General features: G+C 34.9%; 1 pseudogene; it reads right to left on the reverse strand.

Moving 5' to 3' along the window:
- Positions 1-2,126: 2,126 nt before the first annotated feature.
- Positions 2,127-2,639, reverse strand: LOC145098014 (large ribosomal subunit protein P2y pseudogene; annotated as a pseudogene).
- Positions 2,640-14,947: the final 12,308 nt, after the last annotated feature.

Consider the following 14,947-nt stretch of genomic DNA (forward strand, 5'->3'; position numbering starts at 1 on the left):
TAAAGAGAGACGACGCGCATTTACGACGCGCATTTACGACGCGCGTTTACGACACGCAATGCGTATCAAGGAAGGCCCTGTCATAAAGGAAGACGACACGCATTCGCATGTCGTAACCTTACGACGCGCGTGTTAATGACATGCAATGCGTATCAAGAAAGCCCCTGTCAAGAAAGGCCATGTCATAAATGAAGATGACACACATTTTTGCGTATCATAATTTTAAATGTTTAAAAAAAATATTTTTAATAGATTTACTAATTTTCAAATTAAATTTGAATTTAATGCCTCATAATAGAAAATAAAATATCATATACAAAAAATATAATCCATTTCATAAAATTTAATGTCATATACAAATAATCATTCCAATAGTAAGTAAATGTAACACATTGCTAATATTGCATAATATTTATTATTGAAAACAAAACATGTACAACATTAAAAGAAACCCTTGAATAAATTCTCCTTTGACAATCACCTTTGACAATTTTCTTTCTAAAAGAATAACCTGAATGCAAGAACTTTGAGAGGCTGCAAGGCACTAATATGTCAAATTTGTTTGTCTGCATGTTTTCAGCCAAATATAGGAAATTTCAGGAGTATGTATACATGTCATTTACATATATATATATATATATATATATATATATATATATATATATATATATATATATATATTGACATAACATAAAGCATACATTGACATAACATAACTAATTCCAAACAATTCAAACATGACAAAGGGAAAACAAAGGTGGCATACCTGATGCATTCACCCTCATCTTACAAGAAACCCTGAATTTGCTTCAATGTGCCAATTTCACGTTTCTGGTATCGATTTAAAGAATTGGTGGGATCGCAAGCATGACGTACCGGAGGGCGTTTCTGTCGGCGATCGATATGCAATTGTACCCCGTTTGGGATCGAGCCGTTTGGAACGTGGATCGTGACTACTTTGGATATATACAACACCTATAACAATTAAAACCAGTATCATCAGAAATAGTCAGATAGTAATCTACAATGTTATTTATGATTTAAAATAAATTAATCAACTATATTGTTTTATATTTATGTTGAGTTTCATTTTTTTTATAGGAGAATGAATGATAGTTAATTTTACATGGCCTCCTGCAATTTATTACCAGGAAACACTTATAGTGTTTATGTTTTTTTTAAATATCACAAACTCTTCGTGGTTAACCAAGAAAAAAATTATTTCTGTGGTTAAACCAAAAAAAATACAGAATATGGAGTTAACCATATAATAATAATATCATTAACAAGTTGAAGAAAGTAGTATCAATTATTGCACGAATAAAAAAAATAAAAATAAAATTACTGTTTTGTTCTGCTCAAATATTTCTTGAGTTCCATTTCCATGGTGTACATCCTGTAAATAAATAAGGTTAGATAACTACAACTCATAGTTTTTTTTTAATTACAAAGATTATTACCCAATCAACAATCAAGACTTTTTTTGCTCCTACAGCAATGGCTGCATTGTTATGCAGACAGAATCCCATTGCTTGTCTCACTCCAGCATGATGACCTGGAGGACGCACCTGACCCATGACCCATGACCCATGACCCATGACCCACGACCCTTGATCCATCAAACATAAAGATTAATGTACCTAGCAAATAACTGTTCTCTAATATTACAAATTTTATAAAATTTTAATTTGCAAAACTAAAAGATTAAACATAAAAGCTCATTAGAATCCAAATAACTGTTCTCTAATATTACAAATTTTATAAATAAAAATGGGTTATATTGCAAATTTTCATTCCATTCCTTCAAAATGAGAATTTACAAAAGAGAAGGAATCACACACACCTGCAGTTGCCAGGCTGGCAGCAATTGCTCGAAGACGATCTGGTCTTTCTGGATGAGGAAGAGACTTCCTTTCAACCTACAAATTATAAAGATCAAAAAATGATGACATCAAAGTTTTTTATTTATAAAACCATCAAGACTATTAAAAATATTTTTTTTTAAAAAATGAAAATTGAAATATCGGGAAGAATTCTTACTTCAGAATGAAGCAACATCCTGTCATCCAAATTAACAAAAGTAAAGGTCATATAAAACTATATTAAAAAACATTTGATGTATAAAAACTAAAAAGAAACTTTTGCAAGGTCTTACAAAATTCTTCATTTGAAGATGACACTAACAAAATACTACCAAAAAATCATATCCAAAAACCACAAAAGAACATGCTTCATACCATCCTCAGTCAAACAAACTGAATCCCATATCCTGCAAAAAAATATGAAAAAAAAAAGATAGTCAAAAACATGCAACCATAAAAAAAACAGTTTAAAAACAAACAATGAAGATCAATGGACATAAAAGAGCTTACATCATCGGACTCTTCTTTCTCTACAACTTTCTCCTCTTTCTTTAGCTCAGCTACAGCAGCTGCAGCGGGAGCAGCACCACTACCACCTGTGGCGGCAACTGCAACACCACCACCGCCACCTGAAGGAACAGAAGCCAACTTCTCCCTTCCAGATGCAATCAATTCGGTGATATCTTTACCCTTAACCTCCGACAAGAGTAATTCAATTCTATCTTCATCAGCATCAGCTCCAACTGCATTAGTGAATATGATCATTATAATTGCCATTAAGCAAATCATACAGTTTATGAAGTTCAGGGTTTACATGGATGCAACATGGCACCTTAATTAGTGAGGACTGTTGGAACAGGTCCCAACCTTCTCACTCACACAACACAGATATATATGTATGCAGAAAGCAAATATAGAGATATGAAAGTACTTTGGACTCAAAGCTGCTGCACATTGACTTCTCATATTCAAAAACAACAACTATATATATAGCCTGTAGTACATATCCAATGGAAACAAACTAAAACAGTCTACAAGGTTCTTATCTCTTGATCTTGCTAAACTTACTATTTTCTTCCTTGATTCGAACTTTCTTGTTTGGTCACTTCGAATCTTATTACTTGCTATTCAAACCACTTAGGTTTGATCTTGCTATCTTGCTTCAATCTTCCTCTCTCTTGCTTAGACTCTTGCTGTACCTTGCTTCAATTTTCTTTCCTTCTCGATCAAAAGTGATCGCTTGCTGCTTCTTTCTTCTTTCTTGCCTGCTAGCATGTCACACAGTTGTGTTGTTTTTTTTCTTCTTCTTCTTCTTTCTTCTGATCACAAAGACTTTTAGTTATTTCCGATAATATATTAATATGACGTTCAGATCTTTTTGTTTTTTACAATAATATATTAATAAGTGTATATAATAATACCAATACAAAGAATATGATCACTTGTTTATTTTGTAAACAAAGGTCCAAAATAGAACAGAAGAAATAAAAATATATTACAAGCCATCAGCTACAAACCTACAAAAAAATACATATTTTCCATGTTTGCTCTTTCCAACAAGTTAAAAACAAATTAACATCAGGAAGCATGAACTATTATAGCATGAAAAATTTAAAATATATACTTATTTCATGTTTGCCCTTTGCAATATGCAGCCACTAGTGTGTGAGTTGTGGAGACAGAACTCAAATAACAAGGTAGATTTGATAAATGTAAATCAGCAAACCAAGAAGCACTTTAAACCCCATGCCAATCAGCTATGAAAACCGTGTACATTATGAATTACCCACAAAAAACACAGATAGACACCAAGAACAAGTAACTCAAAACGAAGAAATAAGTATTTTGATTCCATGGTATTAAGAAATTCCCTCGAAAATCTGGAACTCTATTTGCTAAGAATTGAGGAATTAATCAAGAGGGAATATATTCAATAAACCAAAAATAGATTCTAGATATCAATCGACCAAGAAATTAACTTTTGACAAAGGATTTTTTAGAACAATCAATCAAAAATACAATTATCCAGCTTTCTAAACCAAGGCATGAATATCTTAATTTAGCTCACCTTAAAAACTTTTAAACCAAAAGTATTCCATGAAAAAAACAATGTGAACCTAATATGCAGATCGTGATCTAGACCTACAGTGAAACCGTTGCGTGAAATCAAAGTCGACAGACGAATCATATATTTTTATTTGCATAATATCAATTTCTGAAGAAGGAATACTAGATCTTGATCGATAGAGTATAGATGCTTGAACTCCCTGATGCTTGAAATCAATTTTTTGAATCCAAAAAAAGCCCAAAAATCAGAAGGCGCTTTTAGAAGAATACGTACACAGTCTCTTTATTCTTAACTTTGAAAACTGAAAAGTCTCCATCGCTTTGAAAACTGAGAAGATCATTAGAAAATGTATCAAAAACAAATCCAAAATTTGGGGGAACAGGTTCGAACTCGGGCCTTCTATTTCTAGATTAACAACGCGTAAACCAACAGACCAACAAACATCATATGTGTTTTGTTCCATATTATATTATATATTATACAAAACCATATATATATATATATATATATATATATATATATATATATATATATATATATATATATATATAGATACTTACCGTAACGTAGGGGCCCCGAGATTTGGCGAGGCCCGGGGCGGTCGCCCAGCTTGCCCTCCCTCTAGGGCCGGCCCTGCTTCTCTCTTGTCTCTCTTCTTTCTTCTTTCTACTTTCTTCATTCTTCTTTCTTCATGTCTTTTCTCTTTCTTCTTTCTTCTTTCTACTTTCTTCATTCTTCTTTCTTCTTGTCTTTCTTTCTTTCTTCTGATTGTTGCCAATCAAACATTCTTTCTCTTGCCGACCTACTGCTGCTTCTACTGCTCTTGTTGCCCTGCAGCCAAAAGATCCTCCCTCCAAAAGATCCTCCCAAAATCATCAATCACAATTACAGAAGTTACAGTTAGATATAAAATTAGACGCCACATCTGGCATGCTAAAGAAAAATACAGCTATATCACTTCATATGTACAGTATATTATCAGACACCTAAAACCAGTACAGTTCAGATGCATCATGAAAACACGAAACAAATAAAGGCAACGAAACCAAAACACCAAACATAAACACAGATTCCAAACGGTCATGCCCTAAAATGCTAAGCCTAATTGAAATTTCAAACAATTATCGAATCAATGGCAAATCTAACGTAATATTAGATATTCCACAAAGTCCAAATCTAGAAAACAAATATGCTCACATAAAACCCAATCACGATGGATCAATGATTTCAAAAACGAAATGACAGATTAAGGGTGAATCGAATTGTAAAAATTATCTATTTCTAAGCGAGCATCCGAGTGTAATTAAGATCTAAGCCGCATCACAACAAATCAAATATTCAAATTAACGAAACTTACGAGAGATTGGAATTGTCCGTACAGTTTTGTTCCAGTGGCGGATGAGGCATTTTATCAAACATGTTGCGTGCATCATCGATTCTTCCCCATTTACTGTATAAGTCGATTTCTCGATTTCTATTTCTCTTTCTCCCATTCCAGTCTCCGACTTTCTGTTGCTGTGATAGAGAGTTTCCTTCCGTCGCTGGGATTTGAGTAGTGCCACCACTCCTCCGAAGGCTTTGAGTTTTCTCGGTCTAGGTCACCAGACCTAATGTTGTTGGCAAGGGCAGGCGAGGTGAGATTGCCGGAGATGAGGGGCTCCATCGGCTGGGTGACGCTGGAAAGCGTTGGACGGTGGGGCAGGGCTAGACGGAGGTCAGAGGTGGGAGGCGCCAACACCAAGAGAAACGTCGGAGGTGGGAGAAGCTATCGACGTCGAGAACCGAGAAGAAGAGAAAGGGTTTGTCAAAGTGAGAAGGAGAGAAAAGGAAGTTGAAGAGAGAATGAGCAGTACAGGAGGGCATAATCGGGGCAAGTTCTTGAAAAAAAAGCCCTAGCTACTAGGGAAATTAAAGTGGAGGGAGAAAAAACAGGCGGGGATTTTAAGTTTTTGGGATTTCATTTTCCCCGGATGGAACACGCGCGTTCTATTAAAATTTATAAAGCGACGGTCGTAGACGACACGCAGGTGCCCTCCGTGTTTTTATTTTTTTTTGTTTAGACACTAATTTTAGGGCACGCAAAAATGCGCGTCTGAAATCCTTTAAATTTTGGAAGAGATGACATTATTTTTTAGACACTCACCTTTGCGTATCATAAATCATTGCGTGTCATGGTTCGCGCGTCGTAAAAGGCCTTTTTTATTGTAGTGTAGATAGAGAGTGTTTTTTCTTGCACTTGTTATTGCGATGCTTCTAAAAAAAACATAACTCTCAATTTATAGATACATTGAGAGGGTCTCATCTCTGCCTATTATGTCAGGCATGACGTTTTTATCCACTAAAGATTACATTATTGTGGACAGCTGGAAAGCTTCTAATAATGAAGAAAGGCATTATTATTTTGAGTGGCGGGAGCCATTTGACACGTGAAGCATCTTTCTTTAAGATGATGAGGATTTGTTATCTTCAGAGGAGGGTCCCTCCTTTGTCTCCGAATCTTTGCTTTCACAAAAGTGACAAAGATGTTCTTCGAAAAGTTGTTCTGCATGTTGGCAGAAGTGTTGGCATGTAGCATTGGATACTTCCATGCTATTGTTCATGAATTTTTCGCCAAAATTGGAGGCTTGACGAAGATCTTCTTGGCTGGTGTTGTTGTAACTCCAGCTTGTAATTATACAATGCGAGTCGGTATAATTAATCTTCTTTTTTGAACCAGAGATAATCTCAATGATTTTATCTGAGATTCTTCTTAAACCATTGATGCGATTGGGATGAAGAATTTATGTGAAAGGTAGATCTTTATCTTCCATTGGTTGAGATTGCTCAATTTCTCTATTGGCTTTAGAAAGACCAATTTCCAGAAAGTGATATGGAGAAAGAGTTGATTCTTGAATCCATTCTAGGAATGAAGAGATGCATATGATGTAGATTGGATTATCTTTTGCTTTAAGTACTTTCTTTCGAAAGTTCTTAATTGATTCTACCATGCTACTTGGGAAGTATTTGAGTTCTTGAAGGTTGGAACTTGGGTAGATATTGTCGATTAGTCCAGCTTGAAAGGCTTGGTAGACTAATTTTTCATCTGCTCCTTCGAGGAAGTTGAACAGACTTTTTGTTTTCTTGTCCGTGTTGAAAAACTTTTCATGAACAAGGTCTTCTGGGCATGCAGCTCTTGCTTTCTTCCAGATTGTTCTGAAATCTTCAAAAGAGATTTCAGGATAGTTAACCGTTTGTTGAACGTCATTTGGAACGTCAAACCGTTGGTCTCTGCGAGCTTCTTTGACTTTTTGAATTTTTGGTCGAAGAAGTGGTTGGTTAGTCTTGCTTGTATCGTCTTGATAAGTGGCAAGGCTTAATCTTGCAGATGCGTCATTTCTGAATTTTTTGCAAGTAACTTTATCAACTTTACAGAAGGTTTCTGTAATTCCCCAGTCAGTATGAACACCGGCATGGGGTCCTTTGTAGATTACATAAAATCTTTCAGCTTCTTTGTTAAGAGCTGTTTTGTAATTTGGTGTAAACTCCTGCACAGATTTGTTAGTGGGTGACAAAGTTGTCATTTTACTGATTCCTTCAGTACAAGGATTGGGATTAACCAATAAGCTAGTTTTTCCATTAGGAAGAGGAGTAGCTGTCTCCTTTATTATGCTTTTTAGCAAAGCATCAGCTTTCAACGAATTTGTTGATTCTTTACCAGGTGCCGTTTGCACTAGAATAGCCTTTGTTTTTGAGCTTTCGCTTTCCGGTACATTGGTGACCGTTGTTACTTGTTCATACAAGTTGATTTTATGCTCAATTGCAGATAGCTCTATGAGGAGCATTTGTTTCTTTATCCTCAAAGTGTTGAGGTCTTCCATTTTTGTAAACTCAATTTTTGTTTACTTTTCTCTCTAATCTCCCCCTCTTTTTTTTGTAGGTGAAGTTTTTGTGAGGAAATATGTCATGAGGATCATATCCTTTTATAGGGCTCGAGAGGAGCGAGTGAGATCATGGATGATGTAAGGTATACCTGAAGTCACGGGTGAAGCAGTCTACCAGTACGTTTTTGTTTCCTGTGAGATGTTCAATAGTGAATGTATATTTGATAAAGTTACTTGCAAAAAATTCAAAAATGAAGCATCTGCAAGATTAAGCCTTGCCACTTATCAAGACGATACAAGCAAGACTAACCAACCACTTCTTCGGCCAAAAATTCAAAAAGTCAAAGAAGCTCATAGAGACCAAAGGTTTGACGTTCCAAATGACGTTCAACAAACGGTTAACTATCCTGAAATCTCTTTTGAAGATTTCAGAACAATTTGGAAGAAAGCAAGAGCTGCATGCTCAGAAGACCTTGTTCATGAAAAGTTTTTCACTACGGACAAGAAAAGAAAAAGTCTGTTCAACTTCCTCGAAGGAGAAGATGAAAAATTAGTCTACCAAGCCTTTCAAGCTGGACTAATCGACAATATCTACCCAAGTTGCAACCTTCAAGAACTCAAATTCTTCCCAAGCAGCATGGTAGAATCCATTAAGAACTTTCAAAAGAAAGTAATTAAAGCAAAAGATAATCCGATCTACATCAGATTCATCTCTTCACTCCCAGAATGGATTCAAGAATCAACTCTTTCTCCATATCACTTTCTGGAAATTGGTCTTTCTAAAGCCAATAGAGAAATTGAGCAATATCAACCAATGGAAGATAAAGATCTACCTTTCACAGAAATTCTTCATCCCAATCGCATCAATGGTTTAAGAAGAATCTCAGATAAAATCATTGAGATTATCTCTGGTTCAAAAAAGAAGATTAATTATACCGACTCGCATTGGATAATTACAAGCTGGAGTTACAACAACACCAGCCAAGAAGATCTTCGTCAAGCCTCCAAGTTTGGCAAAAAATTCATGAACAATAGCATGGAAGTATCCAATGCTACACGCCAACACTTCTGCCGACATGCAGAACAACTTTTCGAAGAACATCTTTGTCACTTTTGTGAAAGCAAAGATTCGGAGACAAAGGAGGGACCCTCCTCTGAAGATAACAAATCCTCATCATCTTAAAGAAAGACGCTTCACGTGTCAAATGGCCCCCGCCACTCAAAATAATAATGCCTTTCTTCATTATTAGAAGCTTTCCAGCTGTCCACAATAATGTAATCTTTAGTGGATAAAAATGTCATGCCTGACATAATAGGCAGAGATGAGACCCTCTCAATTTATCTATAAATTGAGAGTTATGTTTTGTTTAGAAGCATCGCGATAACAAGTGCAAGAAAAACACTCTCTATCTAGTAAATTTTCAGTTCAATGTCTAGTGAGTAATTCCTCCCTTAGAAGGGAGAAAATGTAAAATATTGTAAGAGTTTTCCCTTTTTGGGAACTCTTTATCAATAAATCTTTGTTTTGTTATTTTTGAGTGTTCATACAAATTAGAGTCATGAAACTTATAAGTGACAGAGTGTCAGGTCGACGATGATTAACAGTACCGCAGGCACGATGCCAACAGGGAAAGCAACCACATAGACCAAAGAACGACACAGGCTGGCTTGAATAGTTTCTATCTATGTAAGTATAACAACCACTACATTACAACATTACATTTATTGATACTAGAGTCTTCTTTTTACAATTTTTTATATTTAATCCCTTCTTTGTTAAAAATATTCCGTACACACCCACACACCAAAACTGGTTATAAAATAGTATGTAGGGTCCTAGCCTTAATATTTCATATTGGGTGTCATATTAAGGACTTTAGATCAACTATCTTGAATATCTCCCAACAGATGGCTGGTTTAGACATTTATGATCTTCCCAAATCTCTTGAAACAAGCTTTCCTAAATGAAGATGATGTCCCGTGGAAATCATACTTCTTTCACCTCCTCCAATTATTCTCCCTAACCCACAAGTTCTTGAAAAGTTTAAGGTCACTCATGCCCTATTGGCAAGTAAAGGTCTATGTGTGGTCACGTCTTGGAGATGTAGTCACATATTGACAAGCCGGGAGAGTTCGGTGTCAAAGTCTTGAGAAAGTTGGTGGCTCAATCACTTTCTAAGTCACATAGTGAGTTCCTTTGGGACACCTATGAAACAGACTATGACAAGACCCTTAATGATCTTATCTATTTGCTAAGATCAACTTCCTACAACATTATGGACATTGACAATAATGACATTGGATATCCAGTAAAGCTCTCTCTTCCTAATGGAAAGGGATCGGCCATAGTCAACTTGGTTGACCAAATGGTAAAGAGAGAGGCTAAGTCTGAGATAGTCTCATTATCAAGGGTCCATTGCCAAAGGAAGAGGCATTAGTTGTGAAGCTGCCTAATTTTACCTAAGGATGTTTGACTCTACTTTAGGTAAAATCCACTATCTAACTCTGCTAAGTTTCTATTCTGAGATTCTTGATACATGATGTGACTGGGTCACATGTTGATGTGTTAAGAATCAAAGAAAAGTAAAGAAACTTAAAGAAAGAATATGTTGAATCTGATCACGTAGATGGATTTCTATCGCATAGTTTGAAGATTGGATTCTTGAGCTACCTCTTAGGAGTTATGAGAGCTTAGGAATAGATAACAACAAGTTTTCATATGGATTGTAAGGATAATTTCTTCCGCAAAGTTTTTAAAATAAAAGGAAAATTTGATTTTATTTATTTTGGAAAAAATATCCTTACAATGGCATTTGTGAAAATCTGTGTTGCTTATATGATTCCATTAATAGAAAGAGTGGAAATATGAAATTGATTCTTTCATTTGTGGTAATGTATAAATTTACCAAATAAGGAAAGATCCTCATCACCCAAGTTTCAATTGGACCGAAACTTGGAATCATGCAAGTTGTATAGCATGATGGATGAGAACTTTCAAGCATTGGAAAAATTAAGACTAACTACTTGTTCACATGGATGTGTGAGTCAAGTAAAGGACTAGGGGATCGAGTACACATTCTTGTGAACTGATTAAGTCCACCACAAAAAATCGATAAGACTATTCGTCATGATTTACTTAAGTTCAGTAAATATGGTTATACTTACAAGTTTAAGTATAATTCTGAGACATTGGAAAAGGTTCCAATGTATGGCAGAGCGAATAAGAAGAATCAAATTAGGCAGAAGGATAAAAGTTTCTCAAATATGAAAAGATGGGAGAGTACTTTAGTATCATGTTTATGATTATCTTAATGATTAAGAAACCATATCAAAATTAGTTCTCTAAGGAAATCTTAGTTCATTCTTATGACTAAGAAGAGGAACTTGAATTGTTGAAATGGTTAAATCAAGAAGATGAGTCATACTTCGTTCCAATACAAGTCTTAGAGTCATACTCCAACATTGTAATTTGAGTGACATGTCTTAAAGAAGGTTTAAAACACTTATCAAATGTAAGAGTAAGAGTTTTCTACTCTTGTACATTTGAAATTGGTAAGTTGTGATGTTTTGGATAAAACAAAGACCAACTATGGCCAATTGTGTGAAGTGTTTGTCTTGATTAGAATCCACACCATCTCTTGAATATCTGACAAGAGAGTCTTATATGTCAAGAGGACAGTGGGAGTCTTAAAGGTCTTGAAAGTCTCAAGAACTATTCAAGAATAAAACCTAAAGTTCATCACTAGCACACGACTTGAGGTTTATAACCTATCGTGTTGACATATTCTGTGCCCATTCCAATTAAAGTTGGTTTGCATATGAGTTCTCAGAGTTCTCAATTGGGTGCACAACAACTTGGAAGCAATGGCAGGCCCTTGAGCTGCCAGGTGGCAAGAAATTAAGATTGAGTTCAGTCCATATGAGTTTGGATTTTTCATTATCCTTGTCTTGTGACTATGGTTTTGACAATTCACATGGATGAGAACACATACACCATTAAATCTAAGTGTCATAATGTTTCTCTCCGATTCATGAAAACGATGGCGAGGAAACACTTTCACTAAGTAGATTTTAGCTAGATATCAATTGTGATATTTTCATTCTCATAGTCGTTAGTGGAGCTGTGTGGTTAACCGGCATACTAACATGGACTTGTGAGAAGTGGAAAAAAGGTCTAAACAATTGAGACTACAATTACGACATCCCTTTTCATAGTTCAAAAATTGTTTAGACACACCTGTGAGCTATCTAAAAGAGGTGTATGATTTTGATAAAGTTTTATCAAAGTAATCTAGTATCAGAAATCTGAACTTTGGTAAGAAAGTTAATAAAGTATTGATTTCTAGAAGTCCAACTAATTTCTGAGTAAATGTCAAAGCTAGTGGGAGCATAAGTGTTATGCTAATAATCATCATGTTAGTGGGAGCATGATAATTATGATAAAGTATTGCAAGTTAGCAATGTTAATTATAGAAAACAAAAAGTTTCAATTGGGAAAGAGTTGTTTTGCTATAATTAAAGGAGAGAAATTATACATCATCTCAAATCTAAAAGCTTAGATTGAGGTTTTAATGATATTTAGTCAAGGATATATATATATATATATATATATATATATATATATATATATATATATATATATATATATATATATATATATATATGAATAACATGTTGGAATGGCTCAACATAAGGAAATTCTGTATATGGTTCCATTATTTGTGTTCTAAAATTCGATTATGATTACTAAGGGAGAGAAATTATACTTCATCTCAAATCTAAAAGCTTAGATTGAGGTTTTAATTGTATTTAGTCAAGGATATATATATGAATTTCATGTTGGAATGGCTCAACATAAGGAAATTCTATATATGGTTCCATTATTTGCGTTCTAAAATTCGATTATGATTACGGCATCCCTTTTCATAATCTGAATTATGAGAACTTGGCAAATAGAAATGAAAATGTTATAGCAAAAGACTAGTTTAGTCTTTATGTGAGACATCATAAATCGTGTCCCATATGCTTCGGATATAGGATCGATTACATGTGCTATATTCATCCTTTCTAAAATTTTCCAAATGCCTGGGGCATTAAGAAGGGAAAAGGTCTAGAATTGGATATGACTAAAAGGATTAATCAATTGTCGAGGACAATCTAAGGTTTACCAAAGATTGGGTGCTCAAGGACAGTTGAAGTATAGTGATAATTCTGGAAGGACCATATTGACATAATCTGTAAGGAGGCAACTCTTGTTCAGAAGTGATAGTCAAAATGGAATCTGGAAATGTTTCAAAGTTATAAATTTCAATCTGTGTAAGATTAAGGAAACCTAATGCAAGAAGGATGTTTCCAAGGAGTTGATCTCCTTTGGAATACTTTGTAATGTTTGTTGTCAAGTCCTTGTGACTTTGTGCATAATCATTACAAGAGGATCAATGCATATAAGTTTAGAATCTAACAGATTTCAGTAAATCGCATGAATTTGGAATTCTTGCATTTGCAGTAAGGATTTGGGACTATGAAAAGAGGATCATTAGAGTTATGTTCGATTGATCTATTTCACAAAGTAAAGATCATAGACAAACATAGTATGCATACTTGGTGTATGGCATGACTAGTGTTTAGAAAAACATAGTGTACATGCTTGGAGCAGGGGACAACTGTTGTTTTAAATTCAAGAATAAAGTTGATAGCCAAAACAGTTTACAATTAATAATGTGTAATCATATGGTGATAAATAAAAGGTGTTTTATTTATGTTCATAGGTTTTGATACCATATTCGATTTAATTATTCTTGTGTTTCATTTTGCATGTTTTGACTTCCAGAATAACCTAGGTCATTGTTCTGGATGACTAAGTTATTCAAACCATCCACAGTCGGTCGTATGTTGGAAGTAGATATGAATCAAGATTGTCATGGGTTGGGCTTGTAGAGGTCTAAGATGTTGGACAAAAGGCTACAACACTCATGAGTGCTCATAAGTTCTGAGTATTGGATTCAACCCATGCTCATTGGAATCACTTCATGGATTTTATCACGAGTGATCATGAGATGATAATATCTTATATTCTTCAAACCTAGAGATATGAGTTCTTACTATGAGTTGGATGTACATTGATTGCACGAAACCGCATTCAATAACTCGGTGTTATAAAACGTGCCTTTGTGTATGATTCAACAAGTAGTAGAACAAGCCATATGAGTCAAAGTTTATCCATTCCTTTTACCTTCGGGATAAAAGCGATATCTATGGGCCCCTCAATGATTTGATGATGAAAAATGGAAGTGCTCGGCCGGGACAGGACTGATTTGATTTGTTCAATTAGTCATTCGTCATAAATCGGAAATCGGGAACCAACAAATGGACAAAGAGCATGATTATAATCCATGTCTCAGTCCATATGATATCTAGAATGGAGGAATATATGATCCCTTATCTAATGGACAAGTCATTGAAAAAGGTCAGAGTTCATCTACAAGGTCAGAGTTCGATAGAAGCTTTTGAGAGCTATGATTCCCAGTCGGTTCTTGAAGTCATACGCAATAATAGTTTTAGACTTATCCAAGTGGGTGACTGTTGGATTAATTTCTAAGTCCATAACTATAATTGGTAAGACCTGATGCGACCCGACATGGTCCATTTGGGTTGCATGGCATCATGCACTTGGATAGACTAAATGAGAGAAATAAGAGACTTATGGTTATTAATATATTATAAGTTCTAGTATATTAATAATAAGAATAATAATATTTAATTAGTATTGATCAAGAATTAATTTAGAATTAATTATGTGATCAAAAGAAGACTAATTAAATATATGGGTTGATTGTGCAAATCATCCATAAATTATATAGTGGGCCAAAGCTCCATGGATAATCAAGTTGGGTTAAACCCATAGGATGCTCCATGGATGCTCCATGGAGGTTACATAACCCATGGGTCATGGAAATGAAAGGTCATGACAATTAGGGTTTACATGGTGTAACCCTAATTGTAACACACTATATAAGCATCACATTATTCACCAAAATCGGCTACTAGTGTGTGTAAATGAGGGGCTAGCTGATTTCATGAGTTGTGGATTTCTCTCAAGTCATTCTGGCCAAGTGTATTTGGTGTTGTGTGAACCATTTGAGGTGTCACACTTGAGG

The sequence above is a fragment of the Lactuca serriola genome, chromosome 4, assembly GCF_051521515.1.
Source record: "Lactuca serriola cultivar US96UC23 chromosome 4, Lser_US96UC23_V15, whole genome shotgun sequence".
Classification (NCBI taxonomy): domain Eukaryota; kingdom Viridiplantae; phylum Streptophyta; class Magnoliopsida; order Asterales; family Asteraceae; genus Lactuca; species Lactuca serriola.